This window comes from Anabrus simplex, chromosome 8, assembly GCF_040414725.1.
Source record: "Anabrus simplex isolate iqAnaSimp1 chromosome 8, ASM4041472v1, whole genome shotgun sequence".
NCBI lineage: Eukaryota > Metazoa > Arthropoda > Insecta > Orthoptera > Tettigoniidae > Anabrus > Anabrus simplex.
The window spans coordinates 193,442,948-193,465,362 of NC_090272.1; the positions used below are offsets into that span (position 1 = coordinate 193,442,948).

The 22,415-nt window shown below is 44.9% G+C and overlaps 1 protein-coding gene across 1 annotated transcript in view; it reads right to left on the reverse strand.

The window, feature by feature from the left end:
* The window catches only part of LOC136878952 (hexokinase type 2), a 288,533-nt gene that overhangs the window by 149,519 nt on the left and 116,599 nt on the right, over window positions 1–22,415 (reverse strand). The gene's annotated exons all lie outside the window — the stretch shown is intronic.

Consider the following 22,415-nt stretch of genomic DNA (forward strand, 5'->3'; position numbering starts at 1 on the left):
GAATACAGAAGTGAAAGTTTTCCGAGTTTTGGAAATCTAAGATAACACAGCAAAAGTAACTGACGTTGGAGAATATGGGCCTAAAGGTAACTTCTCAGCTCTTTCCCATAACATGTTCCGGCTCTCCAGAACTTCATCAATTTCCCGACGCCATTGTAACCATGGCAACCACTGTTAGTCTATGCATACTAAGTGGGTAGCGTCATCTTCTCACTGTAAGCTTTCTTCCTGTAACTAGGAGCCTGAGAAAATCTCGTAGCAACTGAACTCCACTCTACTTCTCAGTCCAGAATTAAAACCCTTGAACTTCCGGGCGAGTTGGCCGTGCGGTTAGAGGTAACGGCTGTGAGCTTGCATCCGCGAGATAGCGGGTTCGAGCCCTACTGTCGGCAGCCCTAAAGATGGTTTTCCATGGTTTCTCATTTTCACACCAGGCATATGCTGGGGCTGTACCTTAATCAAGGCCACGGCCGCTTCCTTCCCACTCCTAGCCCTTTCTTATCCCAACGTCGCCATAAACCTATCTGTGACGGTGCGACATAAAGTAACTTGTAAATAATAAAAAAGCCGGGCTGAGTGGCTCAGACGGTTGAGGGGCTGGCCTTCTGACCCCAGCTTCACAGGTTCGATCCTGACTCAGTCCGGTGGTATTTGAAGGTGCCGGGAGTGTCCGAGGACAAGTTTGGCTCGCCAGATGCAGGTCTTTTGATTTGACGCCCGTAGGCGATCTGCACGTCGTGATGAGGATGAAATGATGATGAAGACAACACATACGCCCAGCCTCCGTGCCAGCGAAATTAACCAATGATGGTTAAAATTCCTGACCCTGCCGGAAATCGAACCCGGGACCCCTGTGACCAACGGCCAGCACGCTTACCAATTAGCTATGGAGCCGGGCACTGTACGATTATATTGCATAAAAATAATATACTCAGCAGGTACATCGTTGTGGCTTTGCTTGCGTCTTGACTCCGCATATCGCCATCTAGTCTTTACAGCACGAACTATTAGAAGTCAGCTGCTCTCGGCTCTTCCCGCGCTCATGGAGCTGGGCTCTCCCATTGCCCACCTATGTGTCAGTGCCACATTAAACCACTAACAAAATAATTAACGGCAGTGTATCAAAATGACACTGCCTCCGCCGGTTGTTTTTGTCCACAATGGTACAAATGAGTGGAAACAATGACAGACTCAGCTAGGGTGGTGGTAGTGGTGATGATTATTATTTTTAAAGAGGAAGTAGAGACTGGAAATCATTAATCTACTAACACTATTGTGAAAATTGTGAAAGCTGTCAAAATAGTATGGGCATCGTCTTCGAAGTATTGTTATAAAATAAAGTTACAGTATTTTTATCTTTGAAACAACAATTAAAGGAGAAAATCATCCTTTATGATCAACCTGCTGAAAGGAGATTAAAATCTAGAAAGAGCTTTCTTACAACTACTCATCCGTTACAAAAAAACAGTTGAAAAAAAAAAGACTTGCCATGTGGAAGGAGAGAACTAGTAATTTGTCTGAATGCATGGAACCTTTTGGCCACACAGAAAACTGGCCAATTTGGAAGTCCCTGAACAGACTGCGAGCTGAAGTTGCAAGAACAAGGGACAACTTATACAAGGTGTAGCGAAATTCGCGCACTCGGGCGTCGCAGCGCGACTCCTCACAGGCCAGCAATAAAAAAAATGTCTCTCACAAAAGTTCGTCCTGCGAGTATATCCGGCAGAAAAAGAACGGTGAAGAGTGGCAATCTGGCAACACTGTAACCACATGTAGGGTCACTATCTCTGTCAGCACATACTGGTCGTGGTGTACAGTTCGTGCAGTGGATAGAGTTTTGGGTTGGCATGCATTAGTTCGAAGGTTCGATTCTGGTTTGAGGCACACTTTTTTATTTGCTAATTTCCATCGGACATGTAATACTGTAATACAGTCAGACACAGTTTCTTAGGTCACATGTACCCTATATTTACAACATTTAGTAACGCTGAACACGTTGTAACGCATCTAGTAGATGAAATGGTGCGAATTAATTCACGCCCACGACGTGGAAAGGGCGTCTTTCAAAGCTGACCAATGAAAACGAATGTTCGTGCCTTTCTAGGATCGTAGTATGTAAGTGCAAATGGTTTCTAGAGGACCCACTGCAATCGCTGTTGACGATTAAGATGCCAGATACCATACCACCTGGACTACATTTACGAAATAGAAAACATACATCTCAAACCAGGATCGACCCGTCGACCTCCTGCAAGCTAACCCAGAACTCTATCCACTGCACCAACTGTACAGAACGAGTAATATGTGCTGACAGAGGTAGTTACCCTCCATGTAGTTACAGTGTTGCCAGATTACCACTCTTCAACGTCCTTTTTCTCCCGGATACACTCGCAGGACAAACTTTTGTGAGAGACATTTTTTTATTGCTGGCCTGTGAGGAGTCGCGCTGCGACGCCCGAGTGCGCGAATTTCGCTTCACTCTGTATAAGTGGCATTTTCAGACCAAGACAGTTTTATGTGATTGTGGCGAATTTCAAACAACACAACATCCCTTATGTTGTTCGTTGTGCCCATCCAGATGTACAATGAATTATTTGACTGAAGCTAATTCAAGTGCTCTCGAAGTGGCTAAGTTTTGAGTGAGAACTGTTTGAAGTCACTTTATGAACACATATTTGTGTACTAGTGTCCATTTCATGCTTCTTTCTTTTCATGTTTTCATGTTTCATAATTTGTACTTCTGGTACGAATAAATAAATAAACATATACTAAAGCAAACTCTTATCCTTGTCCCGAGGTGGTGCAGGTCTTTTTTAGGCACACCTGCAATGGATTTGAGCTGCGTGTACCATTTTAACCACCTACCAGCCCTCCTAGCATTCATAAATCTCTGGCAGTAGGAGGAATCGAACCCGGTCCTCTAAGGACGGTAGCTAACAGCGCTAACTGTTGCTGTACGTAAGCGTTGCGGTGTAGTGGTCTATTATATTTGACAAACAGCCCACTGCTATCTTCAGTTCACTGCTAGTTTTGAATGAGGCTAGTCCGTGTGCAATAGCAGTCTTGTGAATGGGTTGAGGACTTCACGACCTACATCCATCAGCCTAACCCCGGGGTACGTGAGCTGTTACTGGGTCACTCAACAGGTTTTACTGAGCTTCCACCATTGTCCCACCGTTACACAACCGAAAGTAAGATTTCGATCGCTCATTGAGATTGTACAGAGACCAGCTGCAGCAGACATATGACCGCAATAAGAATTATGAATGAAAGTTACGTCATACAATGTGAACACGCTAGCCTTCGTTGATGGGTTAGTATTTGTAAAATCGCAGAAAACGTATTTAATAAATAACACTGATATGCTACAGATAAACTGTTTATATTTTTCAGTTCCCCCCTATGGGTAGTTACAAAGTTTGGAAGTAGGAGGAAAGGAAGAGGTAGGAAAGGGAAATGTGGAGTAGTCGATAGGAAAAGACAGGTGGAACAGAGTGATGGGTTGGAGAAAAGGAAGGAGGAAGTAGCTTCTGCGGCTGTCAGGAAAGATAGGACTGACCAGGACGGGAGGGGATCAAATGAGATGGGTAGGGTTGAGGCTCTGGTCATGGGGGATTCTATCGTTAGACATTTCGGGAAAGTGTGTGGAGGAAAGGGTACCAGGGTAGAGTGTTATCCAGGAATTAGGTTAAGGCAGATGTTGAGGAAAGTAGAGGAGAAGGAGGAGCCCGTATGTTGTTTCGTTTCATCACGTCCATTATTTTTTTTTAAAAACGTATGTTTTGAAATTCATGAAAATGCCTAAATATTGAAATTAATGTATAACTTTACACCAATTATACGAACTGCCTGGCCGAGGTGGTAAAGGCGTACTCGGTTCACCCGGAAGGACGTGAGCTCAATTTCCCGTCAGGAAGTCGATACATTTAAGAAACGAGATCTCCTCTTCCGGAGGTGCACATGGTTCTGAGGTTTACTCCGCCTACACCAAAAATGAGTACCAGGTTAATTCCTGGGGGTAATGGCGGCCGGGCGTAGAGCTAACCACTCTACCCCCAACAAGTGCTCCGTAGTTGGTTGACATGCCAATGTGGCAGTCAAGTGTTCAAGATGGTGGCTCATTTGATGTGCAATTATTAATGTGTATATAATTTAATAATAAAACAATTCACAGCATCTCGTGTGTGTGTCTTTGTGACTACGATAAGATAATAAACACACAACACTTATTGTGAACCCAGTTGTAATTTTTGTAATGAGTACCAGGTTAATTCCTGGAGGTAATGGCGGCCGGGCGTAGAGCTGACCACTCTACCCCAACAAGTGCTCCGTAGTTGGTTCAAATCATCGGGATTTGAACATGAAGCGCCGCGGCGGAACCTGCTGCGCCACCGCTTTAGTTGAACTTGTTACATAAGGCACGTCGGAAACTGCTACAGCTATTTCCCCGGAACAGATCTATTGTCTGCGGATAAGCCGAAACACGTGTTCACTTCTTTCAGCCCCTCTTTCGCTGAACGAAGTGTCCGACTCGTTGGCTGAACGGTCAGCATCCTGACCTTCGGTTCAGAGGGTCCCGGGTTCGATTCCCGGCTGGGTCGGGGATTTTAACCTTAATTGGTTAATTCCAATGGCACGGGGGCTGGGTGTCTGTGTTGTCTTCATCATCATTTCATCCTCATCACGATGCGCAGGTCGCGTACGGGAGTCACATAGAAAGATCTGCATCTGGCGAGCCGAACCCGTCCTGGGATATCCCGGCACTAAAAGCCATAAGACATTTCATTACTGAACGAAGTTTGTGGGAAATCGGGATGTTACACTTGGTGGTTTCCTGATGATTATGACGACGCTTGTTTTGTTTTTTTTTCCCTCCTGCTATTTGCTTTATGTCGCACCGACACAGATAGGTCTTATGGCGGCGATGGGATAGGGAAGGCCTGGGAGCGGGAAGGAAACGGCCGTGGCCTTAATTAAAGTACAGTCCCAGCATTTACCTGGTGTGAAAATGGGAAACTAAGGAAAACCATCTTCAGGGCTGCCGACAGTGGGATTCGAACCCACTATCTCCCGGATACAAGCTCACAGCTGTGCGACCCTAACCGCACGGCCAACTCGCCCGGTACGCTTGTTGTGTAAAGGGGCCTAACATCTAAGTCATCGGCCCCTAAAGATACGAAATGTAATGACAATTTAAAAGTTCAAAATCATCCACTGACCAGAATACAAAATGTGATGAAGAAGGAATGGATGGATACGAATTTAAAACAATCAGTGGATCCGACCCAGAAACTATCATATACAATAGTATTACTGACCAAAAGACTGCTTCTAAAGCACAATCCTGCTGAATCGAAGATGCTTGTTGTCTAATGGGGTCCAAAATCCAGGTCAGCGGCCCCTCATAATGGTACTTATCACTAGTAGTTTAGAACCGTGACATTTGTCATGTTGCGGTACTAATCAAAAGTAGCACAGACTCACGGTGTTCACACATTATGATACTACTCATAAGTATAGTACATCGCATTGGTAACGCAGACCTATGGTGTTTCTCATATAATGGCGCCACTCATAGGCAAAGCAAAGCCGTGGTGTTCCTCACATAGGTGTACTAATCACGGGCGCCGGTATTCCCGTGGTGTTCCTCATATAGTGGTACTAATCACAGGCAACGCAGACCCACGGTGTCGCTCATATAGTGGGTACTAATTACAGACGACGCCCAGACCCACGCCGTCGCTCATATAGTGGTACTAATTACAGACGACGCCCAGACCCACGCCGTCGCTCATATAGTGGTACTAATCACAGGCAACGCAGACCCACGGTGTCGCTCATATAGTGGTACCAATTACAGACGACGCCCAGACCCACGCCGTCGCTCATATAGTGGTACTAATCACAGGCAACGCCCAGACCCACGGTGTCGCTCATATAGTGGTACTAATCACAGGCAACGCAGACCCACGGTGTCGCTCATATAGTGGTACTAATCACAGGCAACGCAGACCCACGGTGTCGCTCATATAGTGGTACTAATCACAGGCAACGCAGACCCACGGTGTCGCTCATATAGTGGTACTAATCACAGGCAACGCAGACCCACGGTGTCGCTCATATAGTGGTACTAATCACAGGCAACGCAGACCCACGGTGTCGCTCATATAGTGGTACTAATCACAGGCAACGCCCAGACCGACGGTGTCGCTCATATAGTGGTACTAATCATAGGCAACGCCCAGACCCACGGTGTCGCTCATATAGTGGTACTAATCACAGGCAACGCAGACCCACGGTGTCGCTCATATAGTGGTACTAATCACAGGCAACGCAGACCCACGGTGTCGCTCATATAGTGGTACTAATCACAGGCAACGCAGACCCACGGTGTCGCTCATATAGTGGTACTAATCATAGGCAACGCCCAGACCCACGGTCTCGCTCATATAGTGGTACTAATCACAGGCAACGCCCAGACCCACGGTCTCGCTCATATAGTGGTACTAATCACAGGCAACGCCCAGACCCACGGTGTCGCTCATATAGTGGTACTAATCACAGGCAACGCCCAGACCGACGGTGTCGCTCATATAGTGCTACTAATCACAGGCAACGCAGACCCACGGTGTCGCTCATATAGTGGTACTAATCACAGGCAACGCAGACCCACGGTGTCGCTCATATAGTGGTACTAATCACAGGCAACGCAGACCCACGGTGTCGCTCATATAGTGGTACTAATCACAGGCAACGCAGACCCACGGTGTCGCTCATATAGTGGTACTAATCACAGGCAACGCAGACCCACGGTGTCGCTCATATAGTGGTACTAATCATAGGCAACGCCCAGACCCACGGTGTCGCTCATATAGTGGTACTAATCACAGGCAACGCAGACCCACGGTCTCGCTCATATAGTGGTACTAATCACAGGCAACGCAGACCCACGGTCTCGCTCATATAGTGGTACTAATCACAGGCAACGCAGACCCACGGTGTCGCTCATATAGTGGTACTAATCACAGGCAACGCAGACCCACGGTGTCGCTCATATAGTGGTACTAATCACAGGCAACGCAGACCCACGGTGTCGCTCATATAGTGGTACTAATCATAGGCAACGCCCAGACCCACGGTGTCGCTCATATAGTGGTACTAATCACAGGCAACGCAGACCCACGGTCTCGCTCATATAGTGGTACTAATCACAGGCAACGCAGACCCACGGTGTCGCTCATATAGTGGTACTAATCACAGGCAACGCAGACCCACGGTGTCGCTCATATAGTGGTACTAATCACAGGCAACGCAGACCCACGGTGTCGCTCATATAGTGGTACTAATCACAGGCAACGCAGACCCACGGTGTCGCTCATATAGTGGTACTAATCACAGGCAACGCAGACCCACGGTGTCGCTCATATAGTGGTACTAATCATAGGCAACGCCCAGACCCACGGTGTCGCTCATATAGTGGTACTAATCACAGGCAACGCAGACCCACGGTGTCGCTCATATAGTGGTACTAATCACAGGCAACGCAGACCCACGGTGTCGCTCATATAGTGGTACTAATCATAGGCAACGCCCAGACCCACGGTGTCGCTCATATAGTGGTACTAATCACAGGCAACGCAGACCCACGGTGTCGCTCATATAGTGGTACTAATCACAGGCAACGCAGACCCACGGTGTCGCTCATATAGTGGTACTAATCACAGGCAACGCAGACCCACGGTGTCGCTCATATAGTGGTACTAATCACAGGCAACGCAGACCCACGGTCTCGCTCATATAGTGGTACTAATCATAGGCAACGCCCAGACCCACGGTGTCGCTCATATAGTGGTACTAATCACAGGCAACGCCCAGACCGACGGTGTCGCTCATATAGTGCTACTAATCACAGGCAACACCCAGACCCACGGTGTCGCTCATATAGTGGTACTAATCACAGGCAACGCAGACCCACGGTGTCGCTCATATAGTGGTACTAATCACAGGCAACGCAGACCCAGGGTGTCGCTCATATAGTGGTACTAATCACAGGCAACGCAGACCCACGGTGTCGCTCATATAGTGGTACTAATCACAGGCAACGCAGACCCACGGTGTCGCTCATATAGTGGTACTAATCATAGGCAACGCCCAGACCGACGGTGTCGCTCATATAGTGGTACTAATCATAGGCAACGCCCAGACCCACGGTGTCGTTCATATAGTGGTACTAATCATAGGCAACGCCCAGACCCACGGTCTCGCTCATATAGTGGTACTAATCATAGGCAACACCCAGACCCACGGTGTCGCTCATATAGTGGTACTAATCATAGGCAACGCCCAGACCCACGGTGTCGCTCATATAGTGGTACTAATCATAGGCAACACCCAGACCCACGGTGTCGCTCATATAGTGGTACTAATCATAGGCAACGCCCAGACCCACGGTGTCGCTCATATAGTGGTACTAATCATAGGCAACGCCCAGACCCACGGTCTCGCTCATATAGTGGTACTAATCACAGGCAACGCCCAGACCCACGGTGTCGCTCATATAGTGGTACTAATCATAGGCAACGCCCAGACCCACGGTCTCGCTCATATAGTGGTACTAATCATAGGCAACACCCAGACCCACGGTGTCGCTCATATAGTGGTACTAATTAAGTGTACTGGAAACCTACAGTGAACCGCTCTCTGCTGCACATAATCACAAACCTATTGTGTACCTAACATAGTGGTATTACTCGCAAGTAAAGGCGACTTATGGTTTTCCCCGCGTGATGGTATTAATCACAAGTAGTTTCATGGTTCTAATACAATCATCCCTTGGTCGCCCCTTTTAGTTGCCTCTTACGACAGGTAGGGAATACCGTGGGTGTATTCTTCGTCTGCGTCCCCCACCCACAGAAGGTGGTAGGTTCCTCTCATTAGCTTTGCACGTTTAGCCATTTCAGGAACAAATAGGAATTTTATGAGATATTCTCCACTTAATTATTACGTAGTAAGAGTTAGTCGTATAATGCTGCTATCAACCTAACCATCAATATTACATCTGGCCGTGTGCCCACGAATCATTGGAAAACGTACTTTTTTACCACTTCGCCGATCTGGTAACCTTACTAGGAGACAACAGTTAATACACTACTATTTAATATGCTTATTCCGTGAAGAAAAACACCTGCAGATATTACCCATTCATTGCCCTGCAGACAGGAAGAAAAACACTTGCAATGGCTGGCGTGAGGTATTTAATAATAATTCATGTTCAAGGTTAGTTCAGTGCCAGGAGCCGCGTGGGATTCGCTGATTGTTCGCTTGACGTACGACTGACATGACAGTTCGTCCTCGGTCTGATCAGGGTCGCCCGTACAGCTTGTGTCGCAGGAGGAAGCATTTTAATCATCTCAACTCGGAAATCCCGCATGTGCATGAGATAGAAGAGCCCTCTAACGAGAAAACAGAGAAATACAAGGAGCGAGACGTACCGTATATTCGTCTTTCTTTCTTTCTTAATCTATTTACCCTCCAGGGTTGATTTTACCTTCGGACTATGCGAGGGATCCCACCTCTACCGCCTCAAGGGAAGTGTTCTGGAGCTTGAGATATTGTGTCGGGGCCTCACTTCACCTGGGAATGGGAAGATCGGAAGGGATAGACAAGGAAAAGGGAAGGAAGCGACTGTGGCCTTAAGTTAGGTACCATTCCGGCGTTTGCCTGGAGGAAAAGTGGGAAACAACAGAAAACCACTTTCCGAGGTGGGAATCGAACGCCGCTCTACTCAGTTGACCTCGCGAGGCTCAGTGGATCCCGTTCCAGCCCTCGTACCACTTTTCAAATTTCGTGGCAGAGCCGGGAATCGAACCCCGGCCTCCGGGGATGGCAGCTTATCACACTAACCACTACACCACACAAGGTACATTTGTCTACTAGTGTAAAACATGTTCCCAGATCCAGAACTTCGCATCAGAGAATGTTTCGAAAAGTGGCACGCAGTTAAGAAATACAGTGGAACTTTGTTATTAGGCAAATCCATGAAATATATGCCATTTGGTGTTAAAATGAAAATTTGAATTGCAGCAGTCTACTGCACCTCGTTTTGTAGATAAATGTGTTCGATTGAAATGGTTAATTTTTTGTTGAATTAGTATAATTCCACTGCAAAAATATGTGCTGCTCTCAAAAATATTTCTCGGAAACATTGACAGATTGGTAGACGTGTTATGGACAGGGAAAACTGATTCATTACAATTAAAACAGCTGAAGAGTTCTCGCAAAGTTTGAATATATTCCGATGAAATATTTTGGAAGTCACAATATCAATTCATATGCACATTACCTCAAGGATGAGTTCTGATCAGCAAGCAACACATGACGTTCAAATAAAATATAATGAACTAACCTTTATAGAACTGGTTTTTCGAATATCTTGAAGTTACATTGGCTAGAAAACAACATGTGACTGAGGTACTTGTCACACCCGTAACCACTGATTACAAAATTAATATCCATTACTGACTAACTGCCACGGATTGCGCGGTATAAATTTCATTCCATATTGAGGGTTTTTCAATTACATCAAATTGAAGGTAAAAGATCATCCTATTCAATACATTGTAATATATTACATCTATAATGACGATATATCTACTGTACATTAACCATACATGCTCCGATCCATTTTAGAGTCATCTTCAACGTGCAACAGTTAAGCACAAATGACTGATCAATTCATTTACTGACGCTCACACGTAGAACAGTTCGCAACACGTGCTCAAAATTATCATCATCAACTACAGCGCACATACCAGTTCTCTTTACAACAGTACGTTACCTTGTCAGAGATTGTCTTGATGTTTTTTATGAGGGAAGATTTGCATAAAATAATATTATGGACCTGAATTATCAGAACTCCTACAATGTATGCAACTCAACCTACATACCTGTAGGGCGGTTAGACGATACTTGCGCCTTGTTCAAATACGTTTGCATTCAAGCCTATCAATGCCTAATTCTTCTTCTTCTTCTTCTTCTTCTTCTTCTTCGCGTTGTCCCGCTGGCGGAGGGTCCGCTTTCTTGGTCATTGAACGCCATTTCGTCCGGTCTCGTGCGCCTGCAAGTTGTAGGCCGACGATTTTTAAGTCACCATTTATTGTGTCTTGTCAACGCTGCTTCGTGCGGCTCCATGGGTAAATGGTTAGCGTGCTAACCTTGGTCACAGGGGTCCCGCATTCGATTCCCTGCAGGGTCAGGAATTTTAACCATGATTGGTTAATTTCGCTGGCAAGGTATATGTGTCGTCTTCATCATCATTTCATTCCCATCACGACGCGCAGGTCGCCTACGGGAGTCAAATCAAAAGGCCTGCATCTGGCGAGCCGAACTTGTCCTCGGACACTCCCGCCATTTCATTTCATTTCAACGTTCCTTCGGTCCTCCTCTGGATCGTATACCTTAATCATCAAGATGGAGGGCGGAGTTGCCAACTGTACCCAGGCGCTGAACCAAGAGTATGAGCATAACGAGTAGAAGAGAAAGTGTGAGATCTTAAGTTGTTCCCTGTTGGCTTGTATACGGACTGTGATGAATCGTCCGCCAGGGGCAGCACCGTTGCTATCTGAAGGTTGGTATCTGTAGTTGTAATATAGTTATGTTCGGTAGTGTTGTCCTGTGTGAAAGCAAAAGCTTAATTGTCGTGCATTATTGTTAAGTGAAAATGAAGAGCATGTGATTTGGTGATGGTATTCTTTTATTTAGTGTAAATATAGTGCTGACTCTATAAATCTTACAAAAATACCAACGAGGAAAAAATGCCTACTTGCTTCGTTCCAGGATGTAAATCTGGCTACAAAACTACGAAAGGTAAACACTTCTTCAAACCACCTAAAAATGAAGCAGAATTTTCAAAATGAGGAAAGGCGATTCCCAGAAAGAACAAAAAGCTTTCTGATAAGTGTTATGTGCGATTCACATGTTTCTGATGAGTTTATTGTTAAATTAGATTCATTTGTAATACAAGGCGAACAGGTAGAAATTCCTAGAGATAGATGGAAACTGAAAACTGACGCTGTCCCTCATATATTTCCAAATTTGCCACAATATCTCACGAAACTATTAAACAAACGAAAATCACCCCGTAAAAGACAGCCTCCGAAGACGGAGGAATGTTCAAGAAACAAATCATACAGGCCTCACCACGAATTAAATTTCGATGCTGCTTCTGAGAGTGCTAAAAGAAATGAAATAGATTCATACACAGCTAAAAAGACAATAATTCATTTAGAAATAAACTAAGGGGACAGGAACGTAATATAATGACTATCCGTAATAAATTGAAAATAATTAATACTAAGATTTTGTTGCTAGAAAAACAACTAAGAAATTCCAAATTACAGCCGAATTATTCAAGTGAGCCGACATTAAGCAAAAAGCAAAAGGTGATTATTGACACCATGCTAAAAAATATCTAGGAGGATATATAGTACGCAATGTATCCAAGGTCACAAAATGTCATAAATGTGCCAGCCTGCTTCACGGAAAGCTTACAGAAGAAATACTTGCCGCAGCCCTCACATTTATTAGGGACTATAGCAATAAATACAGCACTGACAGCACTTTCCTCAAACATCCTTCAAGAGCAGTTTATAATGTGTTCGTGCAAGTTGAAAGTGTAGTGGAACAAAAACTCTCCTGTGAACATAGTCTATGGGGCGATATATTTTACGAGTGTTTGGACAGTTTGCACAGGATGCTACGATGACCATGTTGCGGACATGTGTTACATTATATGAAATGCCGATTTTATTTTGTAACAAGACAGACTGAGAAAGGAACTTAAATCTTCTAAGACCACAAATTCTACCCGGAAGCTATCTAAACTATCTGACAACTGACTTCTGGAATGGTAATCAAAAGCATAGTATTTTGCATGCAATAATTGTCTTTTATTCGTATGCTGACTTGTAAGCTCAAGCTCAAATACTGCTGGGAGAGCAGCCTAGCGGAGGAACCGATGAACTAGGGGAGTGATCACACTTCTTCCTTCTACTCGCTATGGTATGAGCATACCATCGTTTTTCTCTCATTTTATCCACAATCGCTCTTGAATTGTGTCGTTTCTGACACTGTCAATACGGGAGATACCCATAGTCCAACGGAGCTTTCTCATCTCCATGGCATGTACGATAGTTGGTGTTCTGTTATTATTTCAGATGGTCGATATTCCGCTCCATACAGCACAACTGGTCGTACTACTGTCCGATATATCTTGAATTTCAAACGAAGTGGCATTTTTTTTTTGCAAAGTACACCTGCGACCTTCTTCCACCCCAAGCACGTTGCATTTACCCTGGCTCTTATGTCAACACTGAAGTTTCCATCACTCTGCAATATGAATAATGCGAGCGACCAATTCGCCTCTTCAGTTTGCTTTTCATCTAACCCCAAAAACAAAAACTGAAAACTTTTCCAAAAGACGAAGGATGAACCCTGAGCCTTGGGATGACTTGAATCCTGATCCGAGGACTGCAAAGAGACGTTTCAACTGAAACATTCTAACATGACAGTTGGTGAGCAACAAAATGAATGCCAAGGACATCAACACACTGGCCACATGTCATTCCAACATATGTAGGCCTACGGAATACTAAGAGCAGTATGAACTATGGGCTATGCTGTTTTATTTTCAGTATCCATACCATAGCTGGATTGAATATGAACAGTAGACAAGTTCAGGGACTCTCATTTGCAAGTCTAATGACATTTACAGCGAGGGTAAACACGGGATAGTGCAAACATTGGTCTTAAAGAAGAACTCTCTCGCGATTGCAGTGAAGACTTCTCAGTTTTTAGCTCAGTTATATCAGATTCATTAATAATCGATGTATACGTTATAGGGATTGGATCATATTCTTGACAGGGAATATCAAACCCTGTATGAGGGAGACTTTCTGCTTTTGCTCTTGATGTTTGGGTCGTTATTCCATACAGCGTTTTCGTGCCTTGCAATTCTAGTTTTGTCAACTCATTGAAACGTCAGTTACATCTACTCCCATCTGTTTGAAATGTTCAGAATAAGACCTCCTCCTATCATTCCTACATCACACTTGATTTAAAATGTAAGTAATCTGGATGGTTCAAGGTATGGGCAACAATTCCATCTCATTTCTGGTATATGTGTCTTCTATTGCTCAGGATTCTGGATACGAGTCTATTGGCCGTGATGATCTGCGGTCTGTGATCTTCATTTAATTGTACACGCCACTTTTGGTCAAGGAGTGAGCGAGCCCTGTGTCCAGTGTGTTGAATACATGTTGATGCTTTTTGCTTTGGGATTGTAGTAAGAATGTAAAGGAGAGGGCATATATGTCTCTAGAGTATGGTTCCAGTGTATTGGACCCTCACCAGGATTACCTGATTCAAGAAGTGGAAAAAATCCAAAGAAAAGCAGCTCGATTTGTTCTGGGTGATTTCCGACAAAAGAGTAGCATTATAAAAATGTTGCAAAGTTTGGGGTGGGAAGAATTGGAAGAAAGAAGAAGAGCTGCTCGACTAAATAGTAGTTCCGAGCTGTCAGTGGAGAGATGGTGTGGAATGACATTAGTAGAAGAATAAGTTTGAGCGGCGTCTTTAGAAGTAGGAAAGATCACAATATGAAGATAAAGTTTGAATTCAAGAGGACAAATTGGGGCAAATATTCATTCATAGGAAAAGGAGTTACGGATTGGAATAACTTACCAAGGGAGATGTTCAATAAATTTCCAATTTCTTTGAAATCATTTAAGAAAAGTCTAGGAAGACAACAGGTAGGGAAGTTGCCACCTGGGCGACTGTCCTAAATGCAGATCAGTAGTGATTGATTGATTTGAAGGGGCCTAACATCTAAGGTCATCATCCCCTTGAACACATATTATGTCTAGTGTGTGATGATAATAATGAGGTAGGGGGAGAGGAAAACGCGGTGTCGGCGCGCAGCCTACTCCTGTTTAATAACAATAAAGGACTACTCAAGGCTTAACATACCCATCCGACGGACCGATCATCAACAGCGTCGTGTGCCCCCACTCCATATGAACACTGCAGAGAGATTTGAAATTAAACCGAGGCTTTTGAGGTGCACTCTAAAGATTAGGAATTATATACCACCACATCTTCTATCCTACCGGTATATATTCTGATAGTGATTTTCTCCACCAACGAGACTCGAACCAGTTTTGCACGCTTATAGACTGTTAGGACTCGACACCTTAGCGTCCATGGCATATTATTTCCCGTTATCAATTCGATCCGAGATGTGATCCACCCATCGCCTTTCCCATTTTATTTCTAACACAACTCTAAAATTTCCATTCACTCTCTTCCTGCAGTGAATATCATTAGTAATGAGAAAATGGCTGCGCGGTTTGGGTCATGAAGCTACCAAAATGTATTCGGGAGATAGTGGGTTTGAACTCAACTGTCGGCAGCCCTAAAGATGGTTTTCCGTGGTTTTCCATTTTCACCGATTCAAATGCTGGGGCTGTACCTTAATTAAGATCACGGCCATTTTCTTCTTGACGTAAAGTCAAGTGTAAAAAAAGGAGAAACCCTCTTTTGTGCAGTACATCTGGCAGAAGCCCGTAAGAGACCGAGGAGATTAAATAAAAGCCTCTTCAGAGATCAGAACTGAGGGTACTATAAGACAGTGAGAGATCTCTGACATTAAGAATATTTTCTTCCACTCAGTTTTCGAGATAGTATACACTTTATGTCCTCCCGTTCTCTGTCGTCAGTAGGGCCAGATATTTTACGCAGTAGGGTAGAATACGAACGGGTTTCGAGTATCGACCTTCCCGCATCCCGCTACTGTAGGGAGAGTGTTATAAATATTAGGGGTTATAAGAGGCCGTACACCAAAACAACAATGCAAATAGACTTCACTAGATTCCAAACTGCGAAATGAGGTAATGTTAGCCACCTCTATAACGTGACGGTTAGCACTATCAACAAAATATCCTCGGAGGGCCGGGTTCCATTCGCGTCCTTGTCAGTACTTGTCATAGAACAGGTTGGTGCTCAAAGGAACCAGGGCGTCTCAGTTGATGACAACGAGACACTGATTGAAGTTTAGCCTGTATGGATTTTTATAAATATTCATTAATGTTTGCTCACTTCTTATTTATATGATTTTATTTCACCTCAAAACATAGCGATACCACTCGCTGCGAACCCCTGAAATGAGGTGGCTGATATCTTAATGTGAGCCTACGTGCCTTGGTTTGGGTGTTAGCGAGCCAGCTCCAGTGTCCAGGATATTGGCTCTAGTTCTGGTGGTTGGGAATTAGTGAGCTAGCATCCAGTGCCCAGGATAACGGCTCTAGTTCTTGTGATTGGGAGTTAGCGAGCTAGCATCCAGTGTCCAGGGTACTGGCTTGAGTTCTGGTGGTTGGGTGTTAGCGAGCTAGCATCCAGTGCCCAAGATAATGGCTCTAGTTCTGGTGGTTGGGAGCTAGCGAGCTAGCATCCAGTGTCCAGGATACTGGCTTGAGTACTGGTGGTTGGGTCTTAGCGAGCTAACATCCGGTGCCCAGGATACTGGCTTGACGTTTGGTGACTGGGTATTAGCGAGCTAGCATCCAGTACCTAGGATATTGGCTTGAGTTTTGGTGGTTGGGTATTAGCGAACTAGCATCCAGTACCCAGGATACTGGTTGGTGGCTGGGTATTAGCGAACTGGCGTCCAGTACCTAGGATACTGGCTTGAGTTTTGGTGGCTGGGTACTAGCGAACTAGCATCCAGTACCCAGGATACTGGCTTAAGTTCTGGTAGCTGGGTGTGGCTTGCTCAGCCTAGTGGCATTTCAAGGTGCTAAAATAAGCCAGCCTCATGTCTTTTTTTTTTGCTAGGGGCTTTACGTCGCTCCGACACAGATAGGAGTTGGAAGGAAGCGGCCGTGGCCTTAATTAAGGTACAGCTCCAGCATTTGCCTGGTGTGAAAATAGGAAACCACGGAAAACCATCGTCAGGGCTGCCGATAGTGGGATTCGAACCTACTACTGTATCTCCCGGATGCAAGCTCACAGCCGCGCGCCTTTACGCGCACGGCCAACTCGCCCGGTCAGCCTCATGTCGGTAGACTTACTAACACGTAAAGGAACTCCTGTGGGACGACATTTAGGCACGTCGGTGTCTTCGAAAACCGTAAAAGTAGTAAACAGGACGTACATCCAATAAGGTATTATTATTTACTAGGGTGGTACAAATAAGAATAGCCCATAGAAATTGAGGGTCTCTCAACTTGGGAGCGTAGGTAAGCATTGCTTCCACTTACTTGTACCAGGCTCCCCCATTTTCATCTCTCCCATGCGACCTTCCTTGTTCAATACTTGTTCTTTTCCTACTCCTACTGTACTAGGTTTGCAAGGCCTAGGGAGTCATTCATTTGTACACCATTTGATGCCCTTGTCTTTCTTGGGCCGACACCTTCATTTTTCCAAGTGTCAGATCCCTTCCATTTTTTTCCTCTGATTAGCGTTAATAGAGGACGGTTACACAGTTGTACTTCCTCTTAAAACAATAATCACCACCGCCACCACAACCGGCGAGATGAGTGACTCAGGTGGTTGAGGCGCTGGCCTTGTGACTCCAGCTTGGCAGTTCGATCCTGGCTCAGTCCGGTGGTATTTGAAGGTGCTCAAATTTGTCAGCCTCGTGTAGGTAGATTTTCTGGCACGTAGTAGAACAACTTCTGCGGGACTAAATTCCGGCACCTGGGCATCTCCGAAAACTTTTAAAAAGTAGTTAGTGGGATGTAAAACAAATAACATTATTACCATCACAACCCGCCGTATAGCTCAAAAACGGTAAACATTGATCCTTCTCCATTTCACACAAACCCCCGCTGTAGTGAAGTTTAGGTGACTTGTTCGCCTTGACTGTGCGGCGGGTTGCAGCCCTTGGAGAGGACACGTGCTTCGTCTTCAGATGTCGATCGAACTTACTTTGCATTCCACAGCATTTAAGAGTTACACATGTTGATAGCACAACCAGTGGCGCGCCATTACAGGTGTTGTGACCCGATATTGAGAAACTTATAATTAAATAATATTTATATTAATTTGAAGTTCGCGTAACATGACGTTTATCGTTAAATAATCGAGCGTAGTGGTCACGCTTGTTGACGCACTAATGCTATGGAGCCAAGCTCTGCATTCGGGAGACGAGTGAGTTCGAGCCTCACCGTCGGCTGTCCTGAGAATAATTTTCTGTAATTTTTTTAATGTTTTTATTTTCAAAGGCAAATGTACGGAGAGTTCCTATTCAGAGGCCACAGCCGATTCCTTTCACTCCCTTACCCAGTTTCATTACCCATCATCCATTTCATCTCCATTAGTTCTTCACTGAGGTTGGCGTCAGAAAGGGCGTCCAGCCGTAAAAATATGTCATCTAATTTTATCCCACCTCATTCCCGGCCCCGTATCAGGAAACCGGACTGAGGGGTAGACGTATCATTTATCGTTAATTATTTTGCCACTGTCAAATTACTAAGAAAGTTATGTACACTTCATTTATTAACAATTACTACAACAACAACAACAACAACAACAACAACAACGAAGAAGAAGAAGAAGAAGAAGAAGAAGAAGAAGACGATCGTAATGAAAAGAATAGGAAAAAATAATGATTATATACCGCGAAATTGCCCAATCCTCTATTCCCCACTGAACTCCTTCTTCTTCTTCTGTTTTTCCCACACTGGATGGGTCGCAGGTGCGAACTGTGTCACACACATGGATCTGGCCCGATTTTACGGTAGGATGCCTTTCCTGACACCAACGCTATATGTAGGGTCGTATTCTTCCCCTGTGGGTGGGGGTGGTAGAATAACACCCACGGTTTTCTCCTGCCATTCGTAAGCGGTGACTAAACGTGGTCCCAGAGGCTCTTCACTTGGGAGTGTGAGTTGGCGACCACGGGGCTTTAGATGAGTCCTGGTATTGCTTCCACTTACTTACGCCAGACTCCTCCATTTCATCTATCCTATCCGATCTTCCTTGGTCAGCTCTTGTTCTTTTCTGAGCTCGACGGTATTAGGTATGCGAATCCTAAGTCTTTCATTTTCACACCTTCCGTGGCCTTTCTCTTTCCTCGGCCGATACCTTCATTTTTTCAAAGTGTCGGGCCCTTTGCATTTTTTTCTTCTAATTAGTGTTGACAGAGGATGGTTGCCCAGTTGTACTTCCTCTTAAAACAATAATCACCACCACCACCAACACCACTGCCAATACCAGTTGTATTCACCACTGCGTGCTTCTCTGGTGGTTAGCAGTGTGGTATGGTGCGTTGTGTGAGTATGAATAGGAATGTGTTGGGACAAACACGAACACTCAGTCCCCGAGCCATACGAATTAACCATACGCAATTTAACCTTCCGGCCCGGTCTCGAATTGTACCCGAGACCCCCTGAAACTAAGGCCAGTTCACTGCGCATTCAAACGGACTATTTTCCACTGTATTCATTATATTTATGTGTCATAAACAAATAATCATTTGTATATGGGGTGGGGTGGGGTGGGGTGGGGTGGGTTGGCGGATAAGGTGATGCGGCCCTCAATTAGAATGTTTATACAATATTGACCCTCAGACCTGACAAGGTTGGACATCCCTGTCCTAGACTGTTGAATTTCTGTTCCCTTATTTTCATACACTGCCTCTTTTGCTTCTTTATATTACTGCCGATAAACTGATGTCCTTAAACTTTAGCCTCACGAAGTCTTTCACCGGGTATTACAGTTAAAAATGGCGTATGGCTTTGTCTATCCCTTCCAATCCTCCCATTCCCCTGCAAGCCCCTTATTCAGCATAGCAGGTGAGGCCGCCTAGGTGAGGTACTGGACATCCTCCCCAGTTGTATCCCCAACCCAGCGTCTGAAGCTCCTGGACACTGCCCTTGGCTGTAGGCGAACTGGGCGTCGTGATAAGGAAGAAATTATGATTAAGACGGCACATACTCTACACCCAGGCCCCGTGCCAGTGAAATTAACTAATTAAGGTTAAAATTCCCGATCCTGCCGGCAATCGAACCCGGGACCACTGTGTTCAAAGGCCAGCACGCTAACCATTTAGCCATGGAGCCGGACGGGTATTACAGTTGAACATACCTGATAGAAAATTCTATGCAGTATGCTCATTCGTCGCGTATATTAATAATTGAGAAATTCTGAACAAGGGATAGAGGTTACTACTACTACTACTACTACTACTACTACTACTACTCTCTTAGACGGTAACGCCGTCTCTCAGGCCGGGAGAAGGCGAAGGTGAAAGAGATGCACGGAGAAGGTGAAGGGGTTCGCGGCCGTGGCCTATACTAGGAACCGACCCGGCATTCGCCTTAGTGCAGGAGATTAGAAAACCACGGAAAACCATTCTCAGGACAGCCGACGGTTGGGCCCAGCCGTGAGGTCCATCCTGGTCCCGTCTCCCGAATACAGAGGCGCAGAGTCACGGTAGAGCCGTGGCCACTTGTGGGCCGAGACCTACTCTCTGCATCTACTGACGAGGGTTAGCACCTTCTACCACCATTTTTCATGCAGAACTCTGCTTTTAAACAGGCAGTAACATGGTGCTTACAAAATCATTATAGTGCTCAAATATCCAGTGGTTCTCAATCTTCCATCACCGCCATAAGAGACAAATGTAACATACAGCCATTGGCCTCAAACTTTAAGAATTTAATCTTATCTAGCAACTTGCATATCTGTTTTAGGTAAAAGGTCATGCTGGAACTGTTGGAAATGAGAGGGCGGACATGGTAGCAAGATCATCAGCTCGATGGAATAGAGATCCCGTAACTCATGTGGAAAAAAAAATTAGAAGTGAAATAGAAGAAAGTTGGAACTCTGAATGGACAAATAGCAAGAAGGAACATGTCACACGAGAGTTGTTCTTTTCAACCGTTTATCGACGTTTAAGTTCCAAATTCTTCGAACCCGCTTTTATACTTCTTTATCTGTTCACTCTCCAGGGTCGGTTTTTCCCTCGGACTCAGCGAGGGATTCCACCTCTACCGCCCCAAGGGTGCAGGATGCCAAGGGCAGTGTCCTGGAGCTTCAGACGCTGGGTTGGGGATACAACTGGGGAGGATGTCCAGTACCTCATCTAGGCGGCCTCACCTGCTATGCTGAATAAGGGGCTTGCAGGGGAATGGGAGGATTGGAAGGGATAGACAAAGTAAAGGGAAGGAAGCGGCCGTGGTCTCAAGATAGGTACCATCCCGGAATTTGCCTGGAGGAGAAGTGGGAAACCACAGGAAACCACTTCCAGGATGGCTGAGGCGGGAATCGAACCCTTCTCTACTCAGTTGACCTCCCGAAGCTGACTGGACCCCGTTCCAGCCCTCGTACCACTTTTCAAATTTCGTAGCAGAGCCGGGAATTGAACCCGGGCCTCTGAGGGTGGCAGCTAATCGCACTAACCACTACACCACAGAGGCGGACGAATTTTATACTTACGCAGTTTATTACTGCACATGATAAATTTAGAAGTTATTTTCAATGGTTTAAAACACCATCACCCGAAGGATACCTTTGTTAAGTGCAAATCAGAACGAACAGTGGCTCATTTAATTTTCTATTGTCCACTACATGCTTTCAAAAGGAACAGTTTGTTAGGTCACCTGAGTTACGGCAATGTGAACTTTTTCTGATATATTTGTGAAAATGTGTTCCACTTCAGCTTGTATCTGTTTCTTAGATAAGGTTTTTTACTCATTGTAATTTTTTTGCAGTATTTTGTTCTACAAGGTAAAGCATTAATAACATTTAATATTGTATTCTTATAAACAATACCCTTAACATACTTTTAGGTAAAATAGGACTAACTTCCTTGGAGAATAAATAATAATAATAATAATAATAATAATAATAATAATAATAATAATAATAATAATAATAATAATAATAATAAAGTCATCTCCGTACAGGCCGTCAAGGTCCTTGGAGCGGTGGAAGTCCAAGTTCGAGTTCCAGGCGGGTCGGGGATTTTTTAATCGCGTCTGATTAATTCTTCTGGCTCGGGGACTGGGCATTTTTGTTTGTCCCAACACTTTCCTCTTCATATTCAGACAACCGCCACAGAAGCACGCATTAGTGATTACATCCCTCCACATAGGGTTGATGTCAGGAAGGGCATCCGGTCGTAAAACAGGGCTAAATCCAGATGTGCGACACAGTTTGCACCCGCGACCTCACATGTGTGGGAAAAGCAGAAAAAATAAGACAAAGCATGACATTTTATGCAGACTGTCATTTCCTCGCTTATAATGTTTGGATCTTCGTACATTTCATTCAGCTCAAGATTACACCGCATCTGCCACTCCGGAGGGTTTTGCAGGCACGGTTGCTGTCTTGTATAGCTTGAGTTTGAGCTGTCT